Source organism: Hevea brasiliensis, chromosome 18, assembly GCF_030052815.1.
Source record: "Hevea brasiliensis isolate MT/VB/25A 57/8 chromosome 18, ASM3005281v1, whole genome shotgun sequence".
NCBI classification, from domain to species: Eukaryota; Viridiplantae; Streptophyta; class Magnoliopsida; order Malpighiales; family Euphorbiaceae; genus Hevea; species Hevea brasiliensis.
The window spans coordinates 7,460,382-7,474,762 of record NC_079510.1 but is presented as its reverse complement, the minus strand read 5'-3'; positions in this window follow the sequence as shown (position 1 = coordinate 7,474,762).

Here is a 14,381-nt window from a genome sequence, read left to right as displayed (position 1 = left end):
AAGATCAAGTGTTGATTATGTACTCCTTTAGCAACTCTTGTAAAATGAATGAATGAAATGCACCTAGGAATGCCCTGATTCAATTCTTGGTGGCTCAGAATTGAATCCCTTAGAAAGTCCATGATCATACCATATTTACTGCTTATCCATGAATGCATGAGATGTATGGGAATGTATGCAATTATATGGTATATGCATGCTAATGGATAATGTGCAAAGTGAGACCTTATTAGTAATTAGGATGACTATAAAATCCTCCAAACAAATGATTAAGTTGGAAATGCTATAATTATAGTAATTATAACATGGGCCCTCCATTGGGGCAATTATTTTAAGAAATTTTAAATAGTTGCATAAGATGCAATTAATTTAAGAGATTTTCTTAAGAATAATTGTTAAGCATGAGATGTTGTAAATATGTAAATAGTTTGGTGGCCAATATTGGATGTACCTGAGGACATTAAAATTATTTGCATAATTACTGGCTCAATGGGATCAACTTAACTAATGCAAGATAAGTCAATAATGGATGTACCTAAGATTTTAAGCATTAGGGGCTAGGTAAAGGATTGAACCTCACATGAGATGTGATGGGCAAGGAGTTGCTCACTTATAGTTTATTGTAATTCCAATAATGGATGTACCTGATGATGATCAATAGAATTATAAGAATTCAATCACCCACTAGAAATCCATCCAACGAGGATTTTCGTTTTCTACTTTGGAAGTGTAGGATTCGCTAAGTTAGTGGGAGGACTAATTTGATTAAAAGACCATAATCATTTTGGTTAATTACATGATATATTTACTAATTAATCTGGTTATTTTCTGATTAATTTTCTGATAAAAATGAGCACAGAACAACCACCACCATCCAATATCCTTGCAAGCATACTTGATCGCAATAGGTTAACAGGACCTAATCTCTCTGATTGGCTAAGAAATTTGAAACTTTTTCTGAACCTTGAACATATAGGATATGTTCTAAACTCAAATGTTCCTGGTCCCTTACCTCCAGAGGCCACTCAAGAAGAACATGAAACTTTGGACAAGTGAAAGGAGCATGATATGAGAGCTAAGTGTTACATGCTTGCTTCCATGAGTAATGAGTTACAGAAGCAGCATGAGAACATGCAGAGTGCGAGTGAGATCCTCCTTCACCTACAAGAGTTGTATGGTGAGCACAGTAGGAATGCTAGGTATGAGATATCTAGGCAGTTGATCCGCATGAGGATGTCTGAGGGACAGAATGTTGGGGATCATGTCCACAAGATGATTCGGCTGATTGAGCAGTTGGAACATCTTGACTTCAACATGGATTTCCAATTACAGACGGATTTGATCCTTCAGTCCCTTCCTGAGTCTTTTGGGAATTTGGTGACAAATTTCCATTTGACTCAATAGGAACGCACCTTAGCTAGTTTACTCAACATGCTGGTTATTGCCCAAAAGAATATGTCCGGCAATAAAGGAAAAGAGGTAGCTTTGATTGCATCTTCTTCTACTAGAAAGTCCAACAAGAAGAAGGGCAATAAGAAAAAGAAACCTCAGATTCGTGGTCCTTCTAAGAAAATAGCTAAAAAGAAAGGGAAGACTAAAGCTGAAGGAGGCAAAGGAAAGTGTTTCCACTGTCAGAAAGATGGGCACTGGAAAAGGAACTGCCTAGAGTATCTTGCTTCTCTGAAGGACAAGAAGGACACACCTTCGGAAGGTATGTCCATATCTTGTTATTTAGATTCTGATGATACTCATAGTTCATCTACAGCTTGGGTTTTAGATACTGGTGCCAGTTCTCACATTTCTAATGATATGCAGGAACTAGCAAGTAGCAGCAGCTTGCGTTCTCAAGATGTTAGAGTCTGGATTGGCAATGGCTCAACTGTTTAAGCTTTAGCCATAGGATCTAAATCTTTTTACATGTTTGGACATGTTTTGTGTTTAGATAATATTTTATATGTACCTGATGCTTTTAAGAACATCATTTCTATATCTAGTTTGACTAGAAATGGCTATGAATTTCAGTTCACAGATGATGTTTGCAATATTTATTTTGGAAATAAATATGTTGGTTCGGGTTATATGAATGATGGTCTTTATTATTTGGATAATAATGACAAACACAAATTGAATGCAAGTGATCTAAAAGAATGCAATGCCATGGTGAAAATCAACTCAAGTTCAAAATATATTTGGCACTTAAGGTTATGTCATGTTACAGAAGATAGGATTGCAAAATTGGAGAAAATGGGGATTTTATCCTCATTGGGCTTTGAGCCTACTCCTACTTGTGAATCTTGCCTTCAGGGCAAAATGACTAGATCACCCTTTGTTGGACAAGGGCTAAGAGTTGAAAATATTTTGGAGCTAATACATAATGATGTATGTGGTCCATTTAAGAAAATGGCTAGAGGCGATTTTCATTATTTTATTACCTTTACTGATAATAAATCAAGGTTTGGGTATTTGTATTTGATGAAATACAAACATGAATCCTTTGAAAAGTTCAAAGAATTTAAATCTGAAGTAGAAAATCAAACAGGAAAGAGTATTAAAGCTCTTCGATCAGATCGTGGAGGTGAATATTTGAGTACTGAATTTGATGAATACTTGAAAGAGCACGGCATTGTTTCCCAGCTGACTCCTCCAGGAACGCCACAGCTGAATGGTGTGTCTGAAAGGAGAAATCGTACCCTATTGGATATGGTACGTAGTATGATGAGCTATACTAATATGCCAATCTCCTTTTGGGGATTTGCATTAGAATCAACTTTGTATATTCTGAATAGGATTCCATCAAAATCAGTTTCTTCCACACCTTATGAGATATGGCATGGAAGAAAACCAAGTCTTAAGCATGTTAAGATTTGGGGTTGTCCAGCTTATATCAAAAAGCTGAACACTGATAAATTGGAAATCAGATCAGAAAAAGGTCAATTTGTTGGATATCTAAAAGATAGTTTTGGATATTATTTTTATTTGCCTACTTCACAAAAGGTTGTGATAAGTAGAGATGCCACATTTCTTGAACAACAGTTTGTTCAAGAAAGAGGCAAAGGAAGGCAAATAGAGTTGGAATTGGAGAATTCTGACCAATCAACAGATCAGATGGATATAGATCCATCTAGTCAACCTATACCCATTGATGAAACATCTACAAGTGTTCCTCGTAGAACAATCAGGGTATCTCACCCACCAGTGAGATATGGTTTCCTTCATAAAGAAGAACAAGAGTTGTCTACTCATTAAGAAGTAGATCATGGAGATGATCCACTCACCTATGAAGAAGCTATATCAGATATAGACTCTTCAAAATGGATTGATGCTATGAAATCCGAGATTGATTCCATGTATAAGAATCAAGTTTGGGATCTTATTGACCCACCTGAAGGTATTGTACCTATAGGGAACAAATGAGTTTTCAAGAAGAAAATTGGTTCTGATGGAAAGGTAGAGACCTATAAGGCAAGGCTAGCAGCGAAAGGGTTTCGCCAAAGGCAAGGAATCAACTATGAGGAGACTTTCTCACCTGTTGCCATGCTTAAATCAATTAGGATTCTATTAGCAATAGCTGCATACTATGATTATGAGATTTGGCAGATGGATGTCAAAACAGCTTTTCTCAATGGATACATTGAAGAAAACATTTTTATGGAACAACCTAGGGGTTTTGAATCCCAAGATGGTTCCAAGGTATGCAAGCTAAAGCGATCCATTTATAGGTTGAAGCAAGCTTCGAGGAGTTTGAACATCTGTTTTGATGAAGCCATTAAATCCTTTGGTTTTATCAAAAATGAGGATGAGCCATGTGTATATAAGAAGGTTAGTGACAGTGCTATCACTTTCCTTGTCTTATATGTGGATGACATAATGTTGATGGGTAATGACACAGGTATGTTGACAACTGTAAGGATATGGTTGTCAAATACATTCTTCATGAAAGACTTAGGGGAGGCAACCTATATTCTTGGGATTCGCATCTATAAAGATAGAGCGAAAAAAATAATTGGTTTATCCCAAAGTCTATACTTGGAAAAGGTGTTAAAGAGGTTTAACATGCTTAATTCCAAGATAGGATTGTTACCAGTGAGACATGGTATCCATCTTTCTAAAGAGATGTCTCCAAAGACACCTGAAGAAAGAGATAAGATGGTTAGGATTCCATATGTTTCGGCTATTGGAAGTTTAATGTATGCAATGTTGTGTACTATACCAAATATCGCATATGCTGTTAGTTTGACTAGCAGGTATCAGTCCAATCCAGGTTTGGAACACTAGATAGCTATCAAGAATATCCTTAAGTACTTGAGAAGAACTAAGGATTTATTCTTGATATATGGAGGTGGAGACTTGCAATTAGATGGTTATACTGATTCTGATTTCCAATTAGATATCGATGATAGAAAGTCTACATCTGGATATGTGTTCATTTGTAATGGAGGTGCAGTCAGTTTGAAGAGTTCCAAACAGAGCATGACTGCAGATTCCACTACAGAGGCTGAGTATATTGTTGCATCAGATGCTGCAAAGGAAGCTGTTTGGATAAAGAAGTTCGTGACAGAACTTGCAGTAGTTCCTTCATTAAGTCAGCAGTTCCACTACACTGTGACAACAATGGAGCAGTCATACAGGCTAAGGAACCAATGTCTTACCAAAAATCCAAACACATAGAAAGGAGCTACCACATTATCAGAGAAATAGTTAGGCGAGGCGATATAGCCATGTAGAAAATAGCATCAGCTGAAAATCCAACTGATCCATTCACTAAGCCTATATCACAGACTCAGCTAGACCAACATCTTGAGAAGATAGGTCTAAGATATTGTAATGAATAGCTCTAGTGCTAGTGGGAGATTGTTAGTAGTATGCCCTAGAGCATATCATTTAGTATGTATCTTGTACATATTTTTATCAATAAAAGGCTTTTCCACTTTTCCATTTACATAGTATATTTATGTGTAATAGAAAAGGTCCATTGATATTTTGTTAGAAATATTATTCTTAAGTTGTTAAGAATATGAGTGACATTATTTCTAGCACAAAGTATCATAAATAGGTTCACAATCGAGGATACTTCATAATAACGACATGACTTATCCAGAAAGATTATATTCATATTTGTTCCTAAGTTATTTATATGAGATATAAAAAAGATGGAATGGTGAGTCTCATGCCATATGACAAACATGATAGGTACTTATAAATGATAAGTAGGTCGAACCAGTGACACTTATGACAAGCACATGGAGTTTACTCTTGTTAATGTTTTGTCATAAATCATATCAGTGCATATAATTTTTAAACCTAAGATAGCACAGTTATCTTGTATATAGGTAGTTTGAGTTTGATACTGCTTTCATACTTGTACTACGTATGGATATATGGGCATGTGTTGGCTCCTATTAGTTATATATGGAGGTAGGTGTTGATCAAGATGGAATCTGTTCCTCTAAGTAAATAGAGATAAAATCCTATGTTCATTTAATTGTTCTTGATGTTTCAAGTTCCTGGCCAGGACAGATAGATTTATTTAGAAAAGAGTTTCTGATGAGAAAATCTTTTTAATTAAGAACTGGAATTAAAAGAGAACATAATATTCATAGCAAAAGGAGTTTGACATAAACCATGACTCCAGCTTGAGTTGGGATTTTGTAATAGAGAGATTCTAGTGCATGGTAACATATGATTATAGGTTCATTTAAGGTAAACCTTATTACTAATTGGGTGTTCATGGCATGCTATGCTAGGTGTTAACCATAGTCTATGAGGTGCATAAAATGATTTAGAGAAATCATTTATGGTAAGAAAGAGTTCTGATGGTATTAAGAGTTGATATCATATCTCATTGCCAATTAGTGATGAGCCTAGTAAGTCACACACATACACAAGTTATCACCTAATTAAATATGATTTAATTAATTAATTAAAGAGTTTAATTGATTACTTAAATAGGTTTGGTTTGCAATTAGATTGCAAAGTCCCTAGCATGACTTGAAACCAAATCTAGATTATTGAATGTATAGTATAAGTTAAATTTATATTTAAAGTATTTAAATATGAATTTAATTAATAAGAAATTAATTAATAGAGATTAATTAATTAATTTATATTTGATATAAATTAATTAGAAGAAGAGAAATAATTATTTTGGGTTAAGAACTCAAAATTAAGGCACAGGGGCATTTTGGTCATTTCGCAGTGTGACACGTGGCACCATGAGATGGTGACACATGACATTACACATAAGCTTGCCATATGTCTTTTAATCATGTAAGATGATTAAAATTAAGATTAAATATAGGTTTGACACTTCGCACAATGTGATTGGATCACTTAAACCTAGCGCTAATCAAAGGGTGACATGTGGCAAGGGTTTAATGTGTTAACCTAGCTATATAAGTATTGTTATGAGAAAAATAAAAACAACCAGCAGCCACACTCCTTTGTCACGCCATTTTGAAGCTCTCCCTCTCTTCCTCTTCATCTCTCATCAATTCAAAGAGATTAGCCATCAATCTCTTGAATTAAAAATACTAGAAATTGTTTCTAGTGTCCTGTTTACATCTCTAATCTTTAAAAAGGCAGAACTTGATTTTCTAATTAATAAAAAAAGCTTTAGAAGCTATTCAAGGGCTGCCATAGGTGTTCTTGGTGTGGACAAGATAGAGAGACAACATTTGGTGTCCTGAAAATGAATCTCAAAGGCGCAAATACACTGCAGTGCATCAAGAGGTTAGTGTGTTTGTTCTTGATTTAATCTAGGGTTCTAAAATTAATTTGATTAATTTTAAAATCTTAAATGGTAAATACAGATCCAAAAATATATTAAAATAGTTTTAATATGTTGTTTATCATTGAAATCAAATAGTTAAAAATAAATCTTGCATGATGAATGTGACCCTAGGTGAAAATTTTTGAATTCAATGGTATAAACTTGTGTTTTTCACGCTTCTGTTCCTTCAGTTATATCCTCCAGTTTACAGGAAAAGGGTTTGAGGGGTTCTTAGTATTGGATATAGATAAAATTAGTTAATCTTGAAATCCTTAGGTAAGGCAAGTTCGGTTGCCTAATTGTAATACCTTACATCTAGGATAGTCAGAATATGTACTTAGGAAGAGCACGTTTCATTAAGTTTCAAAGAGAAGAAAGGCAAATGGGAGAGGTGTGTTTGGAAAGATAATGAGAAAAAAGGGATTAAAGGGAAAAAAACCTATCTAAGCAAGTTGAGCTATCAAAGTTAGGGTTTGGCCACTGAAATTGGTCTGAGACAGGAATAAAACTCAAAGCTAAGAGAGTCCCATTAGCCTACTCCCTCATTATCTTCACTTTCTCCTTCTTCTTCCCTCTCCCTTTGCTCTCTTGAACCCATAGCTTGAAAACACACTACCCTGGTCTCTTTATGAAGGAGAATCACCTTAAAACCTCTAAAAGGGTAAGAGTACCCTTTTCTATCCTCCCTCTAGTGAGTTGAAGAAGAAATAGAAGAAAATCCTCCTTTGGAAGCAATTGCAAAAGAGGTAAACTTCTTTCTTATTTTTCTTAGTTTGATTAACGGTTCTAGGATAACATTTTGTTAAAGAAGTGGTTGAGATATGATTTAAGGTTATTTTAGGGTTTAAAATGAAAATTATCAAAGTTAAGTTAAAAAGTGTAGAATTAAGTTAATAATGAATATTATTTGTTGTTTTAAGACTAAAATGGTATAAAAAAACTAGAATGAGGGTTTATGACTTCATTTTGGGATTCAAAGGTTAAAACCCTAATAGTTTGCATTGTAAATAGATTTTAGATCAAACTAAGTTCGATCATCAAACCATCAAGGTTCGACTGTCGATTAATGTTAACAGTCATATAAACAATGCATGGTAGCCTCCGACCACCGAAGTTCAAGGCTTCAGCTGTTGAACCTGTATTGACTGGGAAATCCCAAATTGATTAGTTATGTGTAAGTCCTAAACGAAGAACCTTTAAATCCCTTTTATTATAGACATGAAGATAAGAAATATAAAGCCTACAATTTAAATGATCTTGAGATCTAAATGCGGTAAGTGAGAAAGTAAAGTCCAATAACCCCAAGGTGAGTAAAACCCACTAAACTCTTCTAATTAACTATTTTCTTACTTCGTACATATACATTCGTGCATCATGAAAAGTGGTACTAATTATAAATGCATTCTTAAGATTATTATGTAAATGTATCTTGTATGTACGAATATGTTGCATCATATAAATTGTATTGTTTTGGTAATTCATGGATGACCGATGAGTTCTCATTAGGAAAGGAAAGCAAAAGTAATGTAAATAGCATTCATGCAAATAAGCTCATTATGAAAATAAAGGAAAGGGATGTTGGTTAAGGCAATTCTATGTCTCTAACATTCATATATCAGGGGTATAGGATCCACCTCAGGTAAAGTGATGACTTCTATACCCTTAGTATCTATTATGTGTTATGATTAAGAGGAAGTCCTAAGGAGCTCCCTTAACGGACCGAGCACATTGGACAAATGATTGTGAGATGGCTAGGGGACCATTAAGGACATGGATTACCTTGATGTGAATTATTTGTGCTATGAAAACATCATATGGCTATTGCGTTGCATATGTTTGTATGTAATTATTTTAATATCTATTTTCTTCCCGAAGTAAGCTTTTACTGACTTAGCCCTAAAGCTCACTCCCTTTCTCTATCTTCCCTTTTGAGGGAAAAGAGTTGAAGATACAGAATAACACATAAAGGTTATGAGTTCTGTAGACACCATATTTTGGCCGACCTCCGAAGTCAAGGAACTTTAAAATTTAGACTTTATTATCCGCTCTCAACCGATGTCCTTCGATCACATATGGCTTTTTCGAACTCACCGATTGCTCGACCATGGAACAAACCGATCTCACGCTTAAGTTAATTATTTTCCAATCTCTTATCAGATGGGTTCGAATCAATATTGGGTCTCCGGACCATCAAATCTTACCTATTAATACTCTACGATCTCTCTGTATAAATATTGTAGAACTTCATTCGACTAATGATGTGATCGGGCTTCTCGTTTGAAGACCCCAGATTTTCCTTAAAATAGAGTAAAGGTTTCTATCCGATCTAATAATAGTTTCGATCTTAAAAGTTCAAGTCACTGTCCGACCTTTGTAATTCTAATATTTTAAAGTCTCACTCGGCATTTGGTCATGACTTAGTTTGATCTCATATTCACGTGTAATGTTTTTCTGATATCTTATACTCTGATTAATAGTCGCTTTCAAGTTTAATGTTTAACAACGTTCAATCAATTAAGTGCTCAGACAATTTGGACGCTTTTCAATCTCATCAAAAAAATTGAACGTAAAAAAGAGAGGACTTCAATTCATTTCAAAGTAAAAATTTACAAGTCATTCGGCTGGAGGGTCTCCCCCAGCCTGCTCTCCAGGTACATCATCATTTCTCTCATTCTCTCTCTCTCTCTCTCTCGGGCTCCTCCTCGCTCCCCTCTTCATCTCGAGGAGCGAGATTCACCATCCAAGAGAAGTCTTCCTCAGGATAATGCCTTTCGAGCTTGGCCAGAAGATCACCATGTGCATTCACATAAGCACCAGCTTCCCTCCTCACGGCCTTTTCTTCTTTCACTATGATCTCTTCGGTAAGGCGAGTGACATCGGTAGTTCGGAGGGCCCGAGCTTCTTCTAGTTAATGCTACAGTTCGACTATCCTGTCCTCATAAGATTTCATCTGACCCTCAATCTTAGTGATATAGTGCTGAGTAGACGAAAGTTGGGATCCAGCGGAAGCAGCGTACTGGACCACCTTCAGAATTTCCTGCCTCAAGAGATGAGCCTTTTCTATGATTATGTGTTGATTCACCAGGCTCTCTACACTCAAGCTCATCGTCTAAGCCAGGAGACTATCAATGCTATCAGGGGTCAGCCTGTTCCAGTCATCCTAGAGGCATATGGTGGCACCCAAAACTTTGGCTAGGCCAGGATTCCCCCAAACTGAGCGGCTCTTCTCGAGAGAGTGAATGAGGACCTAGGCGCTATGAGAAAGGGTCCTCACGGCAGGTTGGGAAGACCCTCCCTCCGTACTTAAAGGAACGGGTGGAGCTGGCGATTCTTCTTGTCGAGGAGGGGAAGGAGCATTCTCTACTTCTGGGATCGACTGTCCCGAAGGTCGGGACGAGGAACCCAGCACTTCTGCCGAGTCTCGCCCTGGCATTTGGGATACCGCAGTGATCTTCATTTCCCGCACCTTCCGAGCGACCTCTGTTTTCTGCTTGCGGCTCTCCTTAGCGCCTTCTCCACCAGCCATACCTACACAGAAAAACAAGTTAGTGAGATCACCTAAGTCAGGAGGCTAAAGATCCAAGTTATACCGATCCTAAGTCCGAGGTCAGAGAGCTGCAGTTCATAATCTTCACTGGCGATCATCAGCATCAGCCACCACTTCAGTTTGGCCATGATGGCATCTAAGCATGAATACTTATGAGTGGCTGCTTGATCCTTCAATTCCTTTACCATGGCATCCTCATCCCTATTTAGGGTGATCTTCTTCGGAATCGAAGGAACTAGATACTGCCAACTGCGTGGGAAACCCTTGAAGTCGTTTAGAATCTTGCTTCTCAATATAAAGAACTGGTTCTTCCAATTCTTCAGTGAAGAAGGGAGATCGGTAAAAAGCCCACAGTGCGACTTGGCTTGGAAGAACCAATATTCGTCGTCCTTTCGATGAGTGAGCCTATGTTACTCAGTAAAAAAGTTCGCTGTAGGCTCGAGCTTTTTGGCTCGGCATAAGCCTCTAAAAGCCACTAGAATCTGCCATGAGTTCTGATGCACTTAGGCTACACATACTTGGTGGAACTTCAGAATGGCCTTAAAGAAATCGTCAAGGGGAAACCGAAACCCGACTTTCAATTGTTCCTCATACACCATGATGGCATCGTTTTTGTCAAAGAAGTGGTCAGCTCTGAGATTGGCATGACATTTGATAAGCTCGAAGGAGTCAGTCCAAAGGTTCTACTCTTAACTGATGGACTGCAGATCGGTTTCCTGGAGGACCGATGGCAACTCATCCACGGGAAGGTTTTCTCTCCCTGAGGAAGATGTCTGTCTTGATTGGGCCACCCAACCGCGGGCTGAGGCAGAGGTTGTAGAAGGTTCAGGTCGCCCACTCGACCTGACCACCTCAACTTTGTCCGACGTCCATGAGATGTGGACGGAGAGAGGACTAGCAGCTCTCTAACCCTCGGTACCACTCATTTTCAGGAAAATAAAAGAAAATTAACCGAGGAAAGATCAAAATCCTTACCGGAATGTAATCGGTGCCTGAAAACTCTAGAAAACGAGAAGAAATGCCGAAATTGCTAGAGGAAGCTTTGAAATGACATAAGGAAGCAAATAACTTACCCTCCCCCTATTTATACCCGTCTGAGCATTAAATGCTCACGAAGTCCCAAGTGACGCATCGGTTAGTGAAACCGGGCCGCATCCTTGACACATCGTAGGAAGGTTCTAGAAACTTAATAAAAATCAATAAATGAGATTGGTTAACCAAGGTCGTCAAATTGAACAAACTTCCAAACCCACGGATCAGCGAATGGTGATTCATCAAGGGATTAGATCAAGTACACTTACCAGAGATCGGGAAAATAACTAATGCAATAATAAAACAAAAATATTCAAATAAAAATTTCATTTCATCAGATTACATCATTTGCGCAATCTCAAAATCGGATTACGTCATTTGTGCGATCTCAAGAGATCGGAATGAGAGAGATCGGGAAGTAAGAGGGGATCGGATGCAAGAGATAGAGATCGGAAAGGGCGATGGTCATAATGGGGAGATCGGAAGAAACAGGAGACAACCTATAGAGATCGGAGAACATAGAGGGGTTAGATGATTCTCTTCATCGTCAGATCCGAGTTAGTTAAAGCACTGCAGGCGCAATCAGATCCTCGCCGCACATCTCATCTGCAAGGATGCCCACCTAGCCGCCAGATGCCAAAACAGTTAAAGTAGTCCTGTACATCTCGATATCCACCATTAATCATAATCGCAAGGATGGATCCAGAGCCCTCGGATCAAAAAGCGGATGACAGGTTCGGCACTTTTATTCCCAGCCTTTGGATCCATTTTGTAAGGCAAGACCCTGGACCATTGGATTAAGAGGAGAGAGGATGGATAATCTGAATGGAATCCTGACCCTCCATTTTGATTCTCTTTAATTCCCAGACATCAGATTATGTCCTTTTGAATCGAAACCCTCTGTCTCCCCTGGTGAGATCCTGACCCTCCATTTTAGGCACCTGTTCCCTATAAATACCTGCATGCAATACTGTAGGAGGAAAGAAAAAAAAAAAACAAGAAGGTGGTGATTATAGTAGAAAGACTCTGAAATTTGATTTAGTCTTGGTACTTGCCATTCTGAGCTTTCAAAGTGTGGAGAAACTTTAGAAACCCGTTTTCTTAAGTATTTTCATCAAAAAGAGCTCTAAGTCCTGAAACTCCCATTTTCAATTCCTGTACAACCAACTTCACTTCACCTCATTCTCACTGCTCTAATATTATGTTTTGAAGTCCAACTTCGTTCTCACCTATTCCCATCCCTCCGGGTAAGTTCAAGTCCTTCGGCTGTCAATTCTCAACTCGGTAGAACTTGTGAATACTTGGAGTTAACATCATTTGTCTCCTCAACTTCCTACAGGTAAGCGTCTAAACCGTTATTTTGTAGAATATCCTCGATTTATTTTTTCCAATTTTCCTTTAAAATTTTTTTATATCCAGTCGCACTACATCTCAAGATAGATTACCTAGGTCAATAGTTATTTCTAGTATCTTCTTTTATTTCATTCATTCCATTTATCATTATTTAATTTTCATTCCCTTCAAGAGTAGATGTTCGAGTCCTCAGCAGCTCGTAAATACTCTAAGGAGTATAGGTAAGAATATCTTAACAAGGGTTCTTAGGACTGAAATAAAAGAGGTATAACAAAAGGGTTGAATAAGATAGGGCACAGAATTATATTGAACAAATAAGTTATGAGGTCGGGCCACAGAACGAGCCTAGGGGATGATACAATAGATCCGGAATCAAAATAAGCTCGGATCCCGAGCAACTAAAAGAGATCGGAGCAAAGAGTTCAGATAAAGTGATCATGTAGAAGATTGGAAAGGAGTTCGGTCTTTCGTCCTCCTCCTAGTTATAAGATCTTGTAGGCTAGGAAAAGCTTTGCACGGGTTTCCTTCATATTCAATACTCTAAAAAGAGACCTTTTATTTGAATCCTTAGTTACGAAGCTCCTACGAATGCCATTCTAATAAACACATTAAGAGTTCGGGGGAGAGTTCTTACCCGAACTCAATCTAATTTTTAACGCAACACATAAAGAGACCGGGGGAGCGTCCTTACCTGAGTTCTCAATTAAAAGTTTCAACATTAAGAGATCGAAGGAGAGTTCTTACCTGAGCTTAGTTTAATTCTTAAACGCAATATACATAAAGAGATCGGGGGAGAGTTCTTACCTGAGCTCAGCTTAATTCTTAAACGCAATATACATAAAGAGATCAGGGGAGAGTTCTTACCCGATTCTCAGCCAAAATTTAAAAAGTACGTGGAGATCGGAGGAGAGTTCTTATCCGAGATCCTTCACTTAAAATTTTAAACAGAATACTTTAAGAGATCGGGGGAGAGTTCTTACCTGATTCTCAGCCAAAATTTAAAAAATACGTGGAGATCAGAGGAGAGTTCTTATCTTAGATTCTTCACTTAAATTTTTAACAGAATACTTTAAGAGATCGGGGGAGAGTTCTTACCTGATTCTTAGCCAAAACCTTAATAAAATATGTGGAGATCAGAGGAGAGTTCTTATCCGAGATCCTTCACTTAAAATTTAAATAGAATACTTTAAGAGATCGGGGAGAGTTCTTACCCGATTCTCAACCAAAATCTTAATAAAATATGCGGATGTTTGGAGGAGAGTTCTTATCCGAAATCTCCCGCTTAAATTCTTAACAAAATACATCAAGAGATCGGAAGAGATTTCTTATCCCAATTCTCTTAATTAAAATCCAAATTAAAATATAACAACTTCAATATACAAATTGACCCCTAAATAAAAATCCGTCACATGACACCTATTCACTAAAGGGTCATCTCATGCACTTGTGTTCTTAGGCGACCCTAAATAGTGAAATATCAAATATTCCTTTTATCCTTACAAAGAATTAACATCGTCACTTCGACCCCTTAATTATCGATTTTTTTAATGAAGAGCACAATGTTAAATCTGCTTACCCTCGTTAAGGGATGAGGTGGGCTGCCTAACACCTTCCCCATCCGTAAACGGAACCCCGAACTTAGAATCTCTGTTTTCGAAATGGTTTTTTTACCTACCTTTA